The 17,083-nt window shown below is 35.1% G+C and overlaps 1 long non-coding RNA gene across 3 annotated transcripts in view; it reads right to left on the reverse strand.

Moving 5' to 3' along the window:
* LOC112858613 (uncharacterized) overlaps window positions 1-17,083 on the reverse strand; it is a 235,018-nt gene that overhangs the window by 23,566 nt on the left and 194,369 nt on the right. Inside the window, exons 6-7 of one of the 3 annotated variants that reach the window (XR_015250261.1) lie at window positions 13,617-13,767; window positions 12,988-13,401 (exon numbers count right to left, since the gene is read on the reverse strand). The exons of 1 other annotated variant lie outside the window; for it this stretch is intronic. This is a non-coding gene — a long non-coding RNA (uncharacterized LOC112858613). Of the gene's footprint in view, window positions 1-12,987; window positions 13,402-13,616; window positions 13,768-17,083 lie in introns of those variants that run through there. One more of the 3 variants, XR_015250256.1, reaches the window with a different exon arrangement.

The raw sequence follows: 17,083 nt of genomic DNA on the forward strand, positions 1-17,083 counted from the left end.
ATCCGTCAGCTTTTTTTTTTCAATCTTTATTTTTGAGAGAGAGAGAGAGAGAGAGCGTGAACAGGGGAGGGACAGACAGGCAGACACAGAATCTGAAGTAGGCTCCAGGCTCTGAGCTGTCAGCACAAAGCATGATGCAGGGCTCGAACTCCCGGACCGCGAGATCATGACCTGAGCCGAAGTTGGATGCTTAACCGACTGAGCCACTCAGGCACCCCTATCCATCAGCTTTTAATCAATTCTGTACACTGGAATTTCCTAAAGGGCATTCCAAGTGTAGTAGGAAGTATCTTTGAAATAATTGATTTTTACCTCAAGTATTCCTTGAGTATATCCTTCCCCCTGTCCCAAGCTGTCTTAAGAGACATTTCCTTAGGGAACAGAACCCTAGCAGAATATGAGGAAAAGGGAGCTCTTTGTTTCTTCTGAAATTTTAAAAATATAGCTTTTTAGGAAACAAAAACGACTCATGGCATAGAGTAAAAGATTTGTGTGGAAATCTCATGGGAAAAGCCCCAAACCATTAGATACATGGACATCAGCCCAATTTCCTAGAAACCTAAAGAAAGCAGGAAGCACTCATAGAATAGCTAAATTTCATGATAAGAAAGATGGGGCCCTGTATATTCACACAGTTTCTTGTATATAAACATGGAACAGATCAGTAAGTGGTATTCCCATCAATCTCAGAATACTATGAAAGAAATAGAACCACTGGATAGACATGTCTCAGCAACAATAGTACAAATCAACTCCCCAGGACCAGATAGCATTTAGGACATCACAGCAGATACTAGCATATATCAATGACACTGAGCACCAGATACACGCCACCCCACCATTTCACAGCCTCCTAAAACCTTGGCACTGGAAGACCCCAAAACACAGACACTCACAGAGGAAATTAAGAGATCCTGAATTTCTACCAATCTGGGAACAAAGGACCAAACTAGATACGAAGTGAGTTACTTAAAAATACAAAACTGTACACTTCTTAACATATTGGTCAATGTATAGACCGAGATTAGTCCCAACACATATAGAATAATTGGTCCATGCATTGTTTTCCCAGAAAGGGTTCTCTGGTCAAATAAGGTTGGGAAATGCTGGATTTTCCTTTTGGCAGTCAAATGTCCATTAACATATTAAAGTCTTAGAGAAGACCCACAGTAAAAGCAAAAACAAAAACAAAAAAACAGCATTTTCCACATTTATTTGATAGTACTTGACCCTTTTGGAGTAACTCCATTAATTAATGATGCTGGGAACATACATTAATAAACATTGCACTAGGGTCAGCTGGGTGGCTTGGTTGAGTGTCAACTCGTGATTTCAGCTCAGGTCATGATCGCAAGGTCGTGACATAGAGCCCTGCATCAGGCTCTGCACTAAGCGTGGAGCTTGCTTGGAATTCTCTTTCTCCCTCTCTGTCTGCTCCTTCCCCCGCCCCCCCCCACTCTGTCTCTCTCTCAAAATAAACATTCAAAAATAAATAAATAAAAATTGCTCTAAATTTGTTTCTCCTTAAGTCACAGATTTTATCATTTCACTCATCTACTAAGAAACCATCAATGGACTTCAAATAATCTTTAGATTTTTTCTTTTTTTCAGAAAAATGTCCTTTCAAAGAGCCTCCACAACGCAACCTCCTCTAGTGATCAGTTTTGTCTTTACTCTTTCCCTCTGTAAATCCTTTGCTTTAGCTAGGTCAGACACTTCACTGGTCCCTGAGCAAGTCACACTCATTTTTCTAACTATAATTCTCACCTCTCCCTCATCTCTACATTTCCACACACTAGCTAGGTAGCGATTTGGGTTCTCCACTCCCAGAAATTTCACAAAGCCTTCCTGATTTCAAATTAATTGTTCTTTTATAACACATGAGCACTTGACCCTACTACATTGGCTCATATGCTGCTTTGCACCATCAGGATTTATGCTGGTAGGTTCATCTATCATCCAGCCAATCCAAATTCCTGTGGTAAACAACTGTATTTTGTGTTAGTTTTATATTACTTTTAGGGACACCTGGGTGGCTCAGTCGGTTAAGTATCGACTCTTGATTTCTGCTCTCTTATGGTTCGTGAGATCGAGCCCCACGTCAGACTGTGCCGAGTGTGGAGCCTACTTGGGGTTCACTCTCTCCCTTTCTCTCTCTGTCCCTTTCCCACTCATGTTCTTTCTCTCAAAAATAAAAATAAATATTACTTTTTTAAGAAGTTTATTTATGTTGAGGGGGTGAGAGTACATGCAGGCTCACGTGAATGAGGTAAGGGCAGAGAGAAAGGGAGAGAGAGAATCCCAAGCAGGCTCTGCCCTGTCAGTGCAGAGTCCAGTGCAGGGCTTAAACTCATGAACCCTGAGATCATGACCCGAGCTGAAATCCCAAGTCAGATGCTTAGCGGACTGAGCCACCCAGGTGCCCCAATATTATATAACTTTTAATGCCTGGGTTTATGTCTACTCAAAAAATGAATGAATGAATATGTTCAATTCTCTAAGTGTAGAGATTTTACATAGATTGGGAACAACTGCAGATTTTTAAACTGAAGAGGTAGAACACAGCACATATGAAATTTCAGTGGGTGGCAATAAGACATCAGTTTGACTAATTTTTTTTTAGCTATGACTTCACAGCCTTATTCACAAGTTCTGAGATATACTATTTTTACTCATTATGCAAAAATGTGATATTGATATAATATGTTTAAGAATAATTGCATGTTTGTATGAAATCTCTTTTAAACATCAATAATCCAGAAAAAAGGGGGCAAAAAAACATGAGTAGGTAATGTATCTGTGAGTTTTTAAGCCCAGGAAGATATAAAAAACATTGAAAAGAAGAGATACAAACAACAGGAAATAAAGAAAAGCTAAAATTTAACTGATTTGTCAAATGCAACTCATAGAGGAGATTCTTGACATGGGGAAATAGTTCATAAATGTTAGTTTTTCCCTCAGGGTACTCAAACAATATCTCTCTGAGAACAGCAATTTCTTTCTTTTTTTTCTTTTTTTATTTTTTTTTAAACATTTATTTATCATTGAGAGACAGAGAGAGACAGAGCGTGAGCAGGGGAGGGGTAGAGAGAGGGGGAGACACAGAATCTGAAGCAGGCTCCAGGCTCCAAGCTGTCAGCACAGAGCCCTATGCGGGGCTCAAACTCACAAACTGTGAGATCATGACCTGAGTTGAAGTCGGTTGCCCAACCAACTGAGCCACCCAGGCACCCCACAGCAATTTATTTCTTAATTTTGAGGAAAGACCCTAGAAATGCCAATAAACTGTAAAAGGACTTACCTGCCTAATCTAGAATGAGTACAAGGCAATTAGACTTCTGATATTGGCCTTTACCATACCTGGAAGTAAGATCTGTGTCATCATCAGTCAGTCTGCACTTAGTGATGTAATTAAGGTCAAACATGTCCAAAAGTAAAATAAAGGGACTTAGGATGACTATCTTATTCCAGAAAGAAAGCTACTCACAGGCTATCAATATCAGAAAACGATTCTCATGGATGGTCAGGGTTAATTATCATGATAAAATAAATGGAATATATATAAAATCATTCAATTTTTATTCCAAAAAAGCAACATGTAAGAATTCAGTAAATGGAGTATAAGTACAAGAAGCCACCTTTTTTCAGTGAGCACCAAGCGATACCTTTTATATTTTTCTATAATTGTTTCCATGCTAGCTGAATCATCCAGTAAATACTTGAAAGATTTACAGTGGATGGTGACTCTATTTTCCAGTTTTGTTTTCTTTTGCTTATCCATAGCATAATTGGTGCTAAGAAAAAAAATTGGTTTCTTTATGGTCTTGGGCCTAAATATCAGTATTAATTTAATTGGCTTAGTTTTTTAAAGAATGAAATCATTCTTTTGTCAAGTAAAAGAAATGACTAGAAAACCAAATTGTAAATGGAAAGTTATAACTTCCTAAAATGGAAAAAGAGAAACTGCTTTCTAAGAATGGGAGTTTTTCCAAAATGTAAAGGTATAAAACTAGTTGGGAAAGAAAAAACAAAACAAAAACAACACTGTCTTCAGGATAATGGCTACCTCTGTGGAAGGAAGGGAAAGAATGGGATACAGGAAAGGTGACAAACTTCAAGCACACAGAATATTAATTTATTTTTTTAATATAATTTATTGTCAAACTGGCTAACATACAGTTTCTTGAGAGATTTGAAAATGCTAACATTTTGCCATGTGTTTCACATTTCTTAAGATCTTAAGAAAATGTTATAGGTAACTTTATTATGTAAATATCCACACATACCCATGCATACACACACACACACACACACACACACACACACACACAATTTGTATATATAAACATACAAAACATTTTGAAATGAAGTAAACTACAGAAATTTTTATCATTTGACAATTTTCTTTTTAACATGTTTTTGTGATTCCACTATACTGATACATGTTGACCTGGTTCACCCAATCTAGTCACTGGATAGTATTCCATTATGTGATAATGCACTTATGTATGTACACATCTATCTTTATCAAACTTTCTAGAGGCTTGCCTAGTTTATTAGCTTTCAAGTAAATAGATTTTAAAAATTATCTCCACTGATGTTTTTCCTAAGTCATTAATTTGTGTTTTGTTTTTATAGTTCTGTTGCTTCAACTTTCTTACTGTTTTGATTTCTTCATCTTGCTTCTTGGATTAAATGCTATATTTACTTGTAGTAAATGTATTTAAGACTTCATAACTTCTAAGTACTGACTGCTTTAGCTATATCTCACAAATTTATTTTTAGTATTTTAGTTTTTTGATAAAACTATTAGTTTATGACTTTCCTTGTGAAGTATTTTTGAACCCATTCATTGTTTAAGCTTTTGCTTTTTTTTCAGTTTTCTATCTGTAGGATATTACTATTTGTAATAATTAATTTCTAATTCAATTGCATAGTAATCAAATAATATGGCTTGAATAATTTTGACTCTTTGTGACTGAATTACACAGTTAATTTTATAAATATTTTAAATGTTGCATGGACACTCTAGGAGAATGTGTATTCTCTGTTGGGTTCTCTTTTGAGTGCAGGGATATGTAAATTCACAATTACGTTATATGTGTTATTCAAATTCTCTATATATTCTCCAAATATATAGTTTCTGAGAGAGGTGTTAAATTTGGCTATTATGTTTATATGAACTTCTTGATTTTATTTTGTAATTCTGAGATTTTGTAGTTGTTGGCTTTTGGTGTTTTATAGTTTAAGTCTATATTGTTAGGCACATATAAATTTATAATTTCTATAGCCTTTTCATAAATTGTAGCTTATTTGATTTATTTATACTAATGCTTTGACTTCATATTCTATTTTGACAGATATTGTTGTACCAGCTCTTTTAAGGTTCATATTCTTAGTATATTTCATTTTTTTCCTTTTTATATTTTCTGTTTTAGGGTGTGTGTGTGTGTGTGCGTGTGTGTGTGTGCATATGTGCGTGTGTAGCAGTGTTTCTTATAAGCAGTATATGACTGATTTTTTATATTCATGCTGATAATTTCTGATTTTTAATATTCATTTAACCTATTTACATTTATTGTCATTATAACGTGCTTAGAGTTACACTGACCACCTTATTTTGTTTTTAAGTTTATTTATTTTGAGAGAGAGTACAAGTGGGGAAGGGTCAGAGAAAGAGACGGAGAGAGAGAATCCCAAGCAGGCCCCACACTGTCAGTTCAGAGCCTGACCCAGGGCTCAATCTCACAAACCGTGAAATCATGACCTGAGCCAAAATCAAGAGTTGGATACTTACTTAACTGACTGAGCCACTCAGGCACCCCGGTAATCACCTTATTTCATATTTTTGTTTCATCAGAGATTTCTCTTGGTTTCTTTTTTCTTCCTTTCCTAATTTTTGTTGGATTGGTAAATTATAATTTAGTGTTTTCTCTATCAATTTTTATTTATATATGTTAAAATTTATCAGCCATTATCTCTTTGACTATGTTGCTCCAATATTCCTCTATTATCTTTTCCAGAATCCTATTAAAATTTTATGAAAAAATGATTCTCAAAGAATACTCCATATAAGCAACTCTTTCCATTTTTCTTCTTACGCTGCATTCTGGGTAAAATTCTCAGTTTTGTCTTCCATTTTATTGATTCTTTATCTTTGGTCATTCTAGAGTTTATACTTGCAGTTTCATGTCTTTTCCTTCTTTTTTTTTTTTATGCCTATATGTTTTCTGGGATTACTAATTAGATCTTTTTCCTATTTCATATAGTTTTATATTTCTTTTCAATACATATCATTCATTCATTTTCCTCTCAGATTTTGGTACCAAGAAGTGGGGTGCCACTGTGATAAATACCTAAAAAAGGTCAAAGCAACTTTAGAAGTGGGTAGTGGGTAGAGGCTGGTGGAGTTTGGATGGGCATGCTGAAAAAAGCCTGCATTGCTATGAAGGGACTATTGGTAGAAATATAGATGGTGAAGGTGATTCTGGTAAGTGTTCAGAAATAAAAGTGGAGAGCTTCAGTGATAGACTATATTTTCTTGGAGAATACATAACTAGTCAGAAACTGTTAGAAATATGGGTGTTGAAGGTCTTTCGGAGAGATCTCCGATGCAAATGAGGAACGTGTTACTGGAAACTGGAAGAAAGAAGATCCTTGTTATAAAGTGGCAAAGAACTTGGCTGACTAGTGTTCTGGTGTTTTCTGGAAGGTCAAACTTGTAAGCAATAAAATCAGGTATTTACCTGAGATTTCTCAGGAGAGTTTTAAAGAAGATCGGTTCTTCCTGACTGCTTATAATAAACTGCAAGAAGAGAGAAATGAGTTGAAGAAGGTATTAAACAAAAAGAAATCAGAACTTGAAGATGTGGAAAATTCTCATTTCCCCCAAACCAGGTTGTCATTTCCACTCCAGCATTGTGCTCATGCTGTTGCTGCTCTGAGATGGCTCCCTTCTTGTCCTCTTCCCTGTCCAAACCCAACCTATTGAGTGTCTGCTTCCCAACAAAGTCTGTCTTGATTTGTTCAGTCTTGTTGCCATTTTCTCTTGTGAATATCTATAGCCTTGTAATCATTTTCATATAACTTTTATAAAATGTAGTATTTAAGGCATGTCTTTTTATTAAATTTTACACTTTCTGAAATTGAAGTGCCCCTTTCTTTATGTATGTATGTATATGTTCTTCAGTGATTCTCTGTCCACTTCTAAATGCTTTTAAATGGATACCACATGTATAATCCATGGGTTATAGAAAATGAGGAAGTAGGAAATCTTGACTTCTCCATGCTTCTCAGATGGACCTCCATGGCACTTCTGGAGCTACCAAAAGATGGCTGATGTGGTGGGAGATGTAAGTAAACCAGAGGAGACCTGCTGTAGTCACTCCTACAACTTTGAACAAGCAGCTCAATTCTTTTTTTTTTTTTTTTTTTGGTAAATTTTGCTTTATTATTTTATTTATGGATCTCAACAAAAAGTTTTGCGAACCTGAAAATATTAGCATAAACGCGAAGTACATTTTAGCTTTGTCTCTCTCACTTAGACCACAGGATTCTGCACCCAAAGGGACAGGCACAGTTATGGCTAGATAAATGGGTCAGCTTGTTCTTGATTGGTTTGTGTGCAAACATGCAGACTACATCCACAGTGATCATTCCTCTTAATCTTTTCAAACAATCCTGTGCCAATCTCCTAAATGTTAGTTCCTGTCTGTGTCCTCATTTTCTTAAAAAATGTTGCCTTAAGTCTCCCAGAATAAACACGAATTATAGCTCTAGTATGTCTTTATAGACGGCAAGTTTTAAATTTCTTTCCAAAGCACATGCATAGATTTTAAATGGCTATAATTTAAGATCAGAAGGTATTCTCCTTAAGATAAGATTAGAATTTGGAAGGAGAAAAACACAACCTTTATTTAGAAACTTTTTATTTTGAACATAAAATTCTGTTCCTGCAGAATTTCAAGTTATACATCTAGTTTGGATGCAAGAAGTAAATGTTGGAAAACTGGAAGTAGGTGAGGTTTAAAAAGACTACATGGTGAGTGAGTTTACACTGTTATCTACTTCTTCCCTTTACTGGGGAGGCCAGGGAGAGAGAGAACAGCATACATTTTATTGTAAGAAATTGGCTCGTGCAATCATGGAGGCTGGCGGGGCAAGCTAGCAGACTAGAAATCAGGTACAGTCTTGAGCCTAAATTCCACAGGCTGGTCAGGAAGATGAGCAATCCAGGCAAGATTTCTGTGTTGCGGTCTTGAGGCTGAACTCCTTCTCTGGGAAACCAGTCTTTGCTCTTAAGGCCTTCAACTGATTAGATAAGGCTCACCCACACTAAGGAGGGTAATCTGCTTTACTCAAAGCCTACTAATTTAAGTCTTAATCACATTTAAAAATTATCTTCACAACAACATCTAGACTAGTGTTTGACGAAACTACTGGATACCATGGCCCAGGCAAGTTGACACATAAAATTAACCACTCTGCTCTCTCACTTCTTTTCCTCAGTCACCTCTATTCAGTTTCACCTTACTCCACCAAATAAAATGCAAATGACTTCAGCTTTGTAAGGGTCTACAGTTTGGTGCAGACTTGAAATCCCTGAACTAATCAAGACTTCGGAGAGCTCTCTAGATAACACAACCACAAAGACCAAATCGCCAGCATCTTTGTGTGTCAGAGGCTTTCCTGCATGGTAGGTTTGGTGGAAGACACAATGAGTGAGAGAAGTGGAATCTGTGAGGCAGGTTGATCTCAAAATGTTAATACAGATTTGTCAATGAGTTGACATTATGGATGGTGTACCATTTGTGTCATTATTGCCAGAAGTAAATTTTCGTGAAGTCTTTAAAGCAGTCCTTTGGCCAGATACGTTATGTCAAGTCTGATGGAGTGTGGGAAAATAAGGGTGGATCTGAACTGCTCTTTAATCCTACATTTGGAATTGCAGTGGTCATCTCCCAGATTTGTTTACAGCAGAACTGGGGTATACAGCACATTTCATGCTTTCAAAATGACATTTGAATGCATTCAAATGAGCGCAAATGGCTGTATAAAGTAAGCACTAAAAAATGAGATTAACCAGTGCTATGCCTTATGAGTGCTTGCATGTTTTTCTTCTAGCACCATGGTAATAATAAAACTTATTTATAGAGTTCTTGGTGGTTTAAAAGCAGCATGCATGCATTTCCACATTTGATTCTCCCTCCCAATAGCACTATGGCCAAAATATTGTTGTTCCACACACATAAAGGACATGAAGGACAAATAATAAATACTGGGGTCAGAACTAGATCACAGCTTTTTCCACTACATCATCTAGTCTGTTAAGCATTCTTAACTGCTATTCTGGGAAATAAAAATCATTATGTTTCTAGAGTAAATTATGAACCAACAGCACTGACTACTTGTTTTAGAGGTAGGGGTTCTTACAGGAAAAAAAAAAAAAAAAGCAACTATTTGAAACATTACTATGAAAGCCTCTCACTGTGAAATGTCAGAGAAAAAAGTTAAATTTACATGAATATCATTGATTTAAAATGTAACATTAAAAAAAGCTGGAAGTAAAAAGAAATGGTGTTTTCTAGTTATGATAATAAGCGAAGTAATTTTCTTTTGTGCCTCTTAATTACACTGGAAAACAACAACAACAAAAAAAAACCTGCAATTCGAATTTAACTGGATCTTTGAAGAAGTGGAGGAGGGAGGAGATTCATTTGTGGATTCTGAGGACCAGTTTGATCTTTCCTTCTTCCACAGAGATCAAAAGATTTATTGTTACTTGAGAAGGAAAAGCAGAATTCAATTACACATGAGAAGAAGGACTCTGGAAACAAAGTAGCTGCTTTTTCAATACTTCCTAATTGGGTATCCTGTCTCCAACTAGATATTATTTTAATTGATTCTTCAAAATCTTAATTCCAATAATTAAGCTATTCAGACATCGGAAGGATGTTAACAGAGTCCAATAAGAGCAACAGGATTCAAAGTCACTGCAAATGACTACAGTGGCAAAGAGGAATCAGAATTGACGAAGGAACTGTAAAAGAGGAAACTTTTTTCCTGACCCTCCAAGGTTAATCTGCAAAGCCTCACATGAGTTCATTTATCCTTCACAGGCCAGACAATAGGTCTCAGAAATTTCAGAACTTGTTCTCTCCATATAAATCCATCCTTCGTTTTAGGCACAAAACCTAATTATTCTCATTCTGTCATCAGCAGCACTGTGACTTCTGGGCCCTGCCCAGCTCAGGAAATTTGCTGATTGAAAATATATTTAAGAGCCTGAATTGTGTGGAAAATATTCTTAACTTTCCCAAAATCAAACTCATCATGCATAATACAGTAACTTCTAAAGTTGTTGGCTTTTTTTTCTTTTATAAAAAAGTACAACTGGGGTGTCTGGGTGGCTCAGTAGGTTGAATATCCGTCCGACTTTTGATTTTGGCTCAGGTTACAATGTCACAGTCATGAGATAGAGCCCTGGGTCAGGCTCTGCTCACTGAGCATGCAGCCTACTTGGGATTTTCTTCCTCCTTCTCTCTCTGCCCCTCCCTCACATGCACGCTCTATCTCTCCCAAAATTCATAAACTTTTTTAAAAGAAAGAAAAACCATGGTGCGCCTGCGTGGCTCAGCCAGTTAAGTGTCTGACTTCGGCCCAGGTTATGAGCTTGCAGTTCGTAGGTTTGAGCCCTGCATCGGGCTCTGTACTGACAGCTCGGAGTTTGGAGCCTGCTTCGGATTCTGTGTCTCCCTCTCTCTCTGCCCATCCCCTGTTCAGGCTCTGTCTCTGTCTCTGTCTCTCTCTCTCTCTTTCTCTCCCTCTTTCTCAAAAATAAATAAATATTTAAAGAGTTTTTTAAAAAAAGCATAACCATGACAAAAGTAAGTGATAAAGCCTCAACTGTATTTAATTTCCATGACATGAACCATGAAACAGTCTCTGTTTCTGAGAGGATCATAAGTTCTATGGAACGTAACAAGAAGGCAAATCTTAGAGGAGTCTCTACTACTTAGAGCAGTACAGACGTTTAAAATTTGGGCCATGTATTTAATTGTGTTTTAAATTGCAATTGTTACTCATTCTCGGTCTTTCACCCTTTGCTTATCTCAGCTGACAAGCATATTCTCAATAGTCTTCATCTTTTTCTACATATATGAAATACCAACCATATAGAGGTGAAAATCAGGAAGGAAATTAGCATTCCCTGAACACCAGTCACTTTCTTTTATAGTGCCACATTTTATTTATTTCAGAGCTTCTATCAATATTGCCTGGAATGACCTTGCTCTTTTGTTGAGTTGTTCATGGTTGATTTTCGCTGAACAGAATGTAAGTTCCATGAAAGCAGAGACCTTCTCTGTCATTTGCTCTTCTAGATCCTGAGCACCAAGAGGTGTGCTTGGCACACAGTAGGTGTTTATGTTTTTTAATAAACTCCAGGCCTAAACTAGACACACTGTGGACATTACCTCCTATAGTTCTCAAAGTCATCTTGAAAGGTAAATATCGTTATCCCTCTTGCACAATGAGGAATCAAGTAACACGTCAAAAATCAAACAGTTACGAATTTAGGTCTGATATGTGTTCATGGTTTGGGGACCATGTTCTAAGGAATGTTGCCAAAGTGGGCCTTGGCTGTAAGCAAAATGATCATGGGAAGTAAACAAAGTGGCATTAAGTAACAATAGCATTAGACCATAAAAATTAGTCCCTTTAAAACTTCTTTGCAATTAATTTTATTACATTAAGGGCAAAATCTCAGATTGGTGCCAGTGACGTATTCAATGGTTTCTCAGTAATTGTTACTCTCCCTCTTTATTTCACTGAAGGGCAGGTAAGAATATAAAGCAGAGTGTCATTTGCAGCGTATCAATGTTTCCACAACTTATTTAAGGCAAGTGGTTCTCCTTGCCCATTTGCAATAGTTATACAGTGCCTTCATCAATAAAATTTTAGATAAGAATCCTGAATTTATTTAAGGAAAATATTAAGTAATATTTTAACAGCACAGGCGATATATTTGGCAAAAATTGTGGAGGTGGCACACGATGTCTGGTTTAGAAAACCCTGCTCTAAAGCAAATTTACAAGGCCCTGAAACAGAAACTAGCAATAGAAAGTATTGCTGCAATAGGGAAACTCAAGACACATAACATAATTATCTCCAAAATGTTTTTAAAAGTGATGTGCTTAGGGGCGCCTGGGTGGCTAAGTCCGTTAAGCACCTGACTTTGGCTCAGGTTATGACCTCATGGTTCATGGGTTCGAGCCCCGTGTTGGACTCTGTGCTGACCGCTCAGAGCCTGGAGCCTGCTTTGGATTCTGTGTCTCCCTCTCTCTCTGCCCCTCCCCTGCTCATGCTCTTTCTCTCTCAAAAATAATAATAATAATAATAATAATAATAAACATTAAAAAAAGTGATGTGCTTAAAATACAAAAAACTAACTTGACATAACTGGGGAAAATACCACATATAATTGCTGGGTGTACAATTAAGTTATAGCCCCTGACTAGTGGTGCCAAAAATACCGTGGTAGACATATAAAAGTAATCAGAATACGAGTTAGGAAATAATGTCCAAAAGAAGAAAAAAAACACAGGTGATGTGAGAAATCATAGTTCTACAGTGTTGATTACCTCCCGTTATCATTAAATTTGTTCATTATAGTTAATAGTTATATTAATTATACAATTTGTTTAAAGTTATAATATATAATATATAAATATTATAAATTAATTTACTTAATAATGTGCGTGCTCAGAATAATAATGAATATCCTTGCCGATTCTAATATATAAAAAGAGAAATAAAAACCGATAGCTTGTAATCTCATTTTAGATGGGTATACAAATAAGAAATATTCCCACTTTCAAAATTGCTGGGCACTCTGTCTTATTATTTCAAGAAAAGCCTCAGTGGGTTTGGCAAACATGACCCGCTAAATTGCCAGCCATTTAAAAGTAATCAAACTCATAACCCTGGTAAATCTTCCACGTCTTTAATACGGCACCACGTTTGTGCTTCATTAAGATAGGGTGCTGCCCAAGAAACTGTCATCACTGAATATGCTCTCACAAAAACCTTTAACAATGAAGGGACTGGTTTTCCTCTTATATTCTTTATGCTGACATCTGTTTATAGGGAGTATTAGAGTAAATTCACGTGTTCCAAAAGCTTGGGCTTTCCGGGAGGCCACCTGTCAGTCGCTTGCTACTTTCTGCAAACAGCTTTCAAATGTATAAGCTTCACAGGACATCTGCTGCTCTCTTCTTCAGAAAAGGCTATCTGGTAACGTGGAGAACCGGGACCTGACAGCACAGACACAACATTCCAATTCTGATTTTTCCCATTTATTTAAGCAAGTGGCTTCATTTCTCTAGGCCTCAATTTCTCCATCTGCAAATTGGGTGAAAGAATCTCATTAGGTGATTTTGAAAATGAAGTGAAATAAAGCAAAAGAATATTCAGCGGGGTATCTGGCACATTAGACCTCAATTACCATCAACTGCTATCAGCCTGTGTTAGGAAGTATACAATGTTTCCTCTGGGCTTTCCAGAGCCCTCCAGGAAACATGAGCCTTTTAATCTTACTGTCTTGTGCTTGTACCTACTTCAGTGCTTCAGGCAAGCTTCACACACATCATTTTGGGCTGTTTCCTCAGCTCCTACAAGTTCTCTCTCTCTCTCTCCCCCTCTGCCTCCCTTGCCAGAAGAGTGAATCTTGAAGCACTACTTCCATCAGCGACTCAAATCTCTTTCCTTCTGCTCTACAACCAAAGAGAAAGCCTGTGTTAAAACTCAAAACAGGGACTTTTTGATTTCTCCAGAGAGGTGACCTTCACCATGTCTTCTGCAGTCAGTCCCGAACATCCTTCTCATTTGCCATTCTTTTCTTTAGCTGGCTAAGAGTAACATTTTAATAAGCTTGTCCTAATCTTTTTATAGCCACTAATTGCTGCTCCCTGGAAACTTTTACATTTTGTTTCTGACAAACATTTGCCCAAACAAAACATAAAGGAAATGTTTGAACTCAGCCTGTGCTATTTTTGCATACCATTTCTTCATAGTCAAGTGCTATGATAAAGCTGATGTATGAGTTCAGTGAGATAGAGTATATAAGGCCCTTGGACTCATTCACCTATGTATAGAACAAAATGTTTTAATTCTTTAGATTATCTATTCAGAGGAAGAATCATTCCCAAATGTTATGTTTTCACAGTTGTGTATGCTGAGTATGAATGTTCTTTTCTGTGGCCCTGCCAGTCTGGCTGAAGCTGACTGATTCAACAGCCAATTGGCTTCCTGAGAGCCAACTGGAACTGAGAGACCACAGAACTCTTACTCGTTACCTTGGCGTTTACTTATCCTGAGGCTCGATTGTTCAAATCTCCTTGGATTCTCAACACACCCCAGTACCCTTATTATAAATTACCTCTTTTGGCTTAAGCAAGCACAAGTGGAGATCTGCTACATATAACCCAAAAAATCCAAATTTAAAATTGAAATAAAAAAAAATTTAAGGATATTAAGCTTGTCAGCAATATATTAGACTTTTGTATGACTTAGTACATATTTTTTTTTACTATAAAACTCACTACTTGTTTCAACAGCCAACAGGTAAGGTTAACTACCTCTAAAAATATCAGTAAAGAAAAACTCTCTTATTCAGTAAATTTCTCAAAGTAATGAGACCTATAAAACACACACACACGACATTTCAGATTTTTTCATTATAGCCTCACCACAATTATCTTCTTATTAAAATGACCTTAACCTTTGAATTAAAATAATAGGAGTTTCTTTTTTTTTCTTTTTCAGGAATTCTTTTTTTTTCCAATATATGAAATTTATTGTCAAATTGGTTTCCCTACAACACCCAGTGCTCATCCCAAAAGGTGCCCTCCTCAATACCCATCACCCACCCTCCCCTCCCTCCCACCCCCCATCAACCCTCAGTTTGTTCTCAGTTTTTAAGAGGAGTTTCTTATGATACTCAATATTCAATATTCTTGTGATATTAGTACTATATGTTAGCACTAGAATTTTAAGTGGTGATACGATGCACTTTTGCAAATGTGTATCATTTATTTTGGCAGCAGATTTTAAGCAAAGTTTTACTAGGAAGTCACAGTAGCTGTTTTACTTCTTTTTGTAATATATATGTTAGGAAATTCATCCCCACTATACTTCCTCAGGTTCTTCTTCGACTTTAACACATACCCTTCTAACATACCACACACTTTCTTATCTCTGCACTTTTTCTATGATGTTGATGCTATTTAAAATTCTATCTCCACGTGTCCCCACAAAGCTAATTTGCAAGGAAAACTTGTATTTATCCCTCAGGGCCCTATTTAAACATCACCACCTGTGGCAAGCATTCTCTGTGAGCTTTCTGTCTATACCTCTTTGAGCAGAACCAATTTTTTACTTCCATTTATTTTTTATCATATCATTTTGTAAAAACATCCAGTATTTTTATGATCTGCTGCTTTATTAGTAATTTCAGGTCTGTCACCCCAAGTTACCTGTGAATCCCTTTATAGCAACAAACTTGATCTTGTTCATAATTGTGTTTTGCTAGCACATTGGACCATTTCTCATTGATAACTGACATTTAATACATGTTTGTTATTGTAAACAAGAAATTTCAGTTCAGAAAAATGTGAGGAAAATTTCAGGTGGTCCTAGAGTAATGGGGTTGAGAGTTATTAAAATGTTCTTAAATACAGTATTAGGGCCCTTTATGGTTTCAATGTATTTTTTTCAATTTATGATTTTATTAAGGTTTGCTAAGAGTTTTTCAAAGTAGTTTTATCGATTTCTATTTTAAGCAAGTGTATGAGAGTTCCAGTTGTTCCATACCTTACCAACATTTAGTGTTTTCATATTATATTTACATACACACACATACACACACACACACATATTGCTTAATTTGATTTGACATTTTATTTAGCATTGTGTTTCTAATATGTATAAGTGAAGTTGGATTATATTAATTCATTTCTGTTCTTAATTTGATCATCTTCTTCATTCTACTTTCTTTGTGTACACTCTTGCTTTTTTCTAATTTCTTATACTGAATGCTTAGGTTCATACAGATTTAATACTTTCTGTATTTGTATATCTACATGTGTGTATATGTATGTATGTATACATATATTTATATATTATATACCATTAGATGTATATCTTAGTATATTAATAGCATTCTTATTATATAGTATCAATCTTTTATATATTCTTATTAATATCTACTTTTTTCTGTATTGTGTATATTAATATATTATATAATTAGTATATTAATATTGGCTATATTAATATCAGGCAAAATATATCTTAAGGTAGAATTATTTTCTGATGAAGTTTAAGACCTAGTGATATATATTTAATATAGGAATATATAATATATATCTAATATATGATATATATCATATATAATCTAATATACAATATTATGTAACATATATAATGTTATATATTATATATTATATTATATGACATATAATATTATCTGCATTATATATTTACATATATTATATATAATTATTTATATAATTAGTATAATTATAATTTTATCTATGTCACATTATATTATATGATGTATGTCATACATAACATATATAACTTACATGTATATAATATATTATATATTGTATGTATATAATATATTATATATTGTATGTATATAATATATAAGGTATGCTATAATATATAATGTTATATATAATATATATTATATGACATATATGTCATGTAATATGTTATAGTATTAATATAATTATATTTATGTTATATAATATGTTTTACAAGATATATACTATATATTATATGACACAATATTATTATACACATTATGTGTTTATATCTATGATATATACTATATATCACCTATGATATATATCATATAATATAGTATATAAAGACATATAGTATACATATACTACACATGTATAGTATATAATAACAAAATATATCATAAATCTTATTGTGTATAATATGCATCTAATATATGTATATTGATTATATAAGTATATAATATATAAGAAGTTTAAGATCTAATGATATATATCTA

Source organism: Puma concolor, chromosome B1 (assembly GCF_028749965.1).
Source record: "Puma concolor isolate L17-30 chromosome B1, mPumCon1.1.hap2, whole genome shotgun sequence".
NCBI lineage: Eukaryota > Metazoa > Chordata > Mammalia > Carnivora > Felidae > Puma > Puma concolor.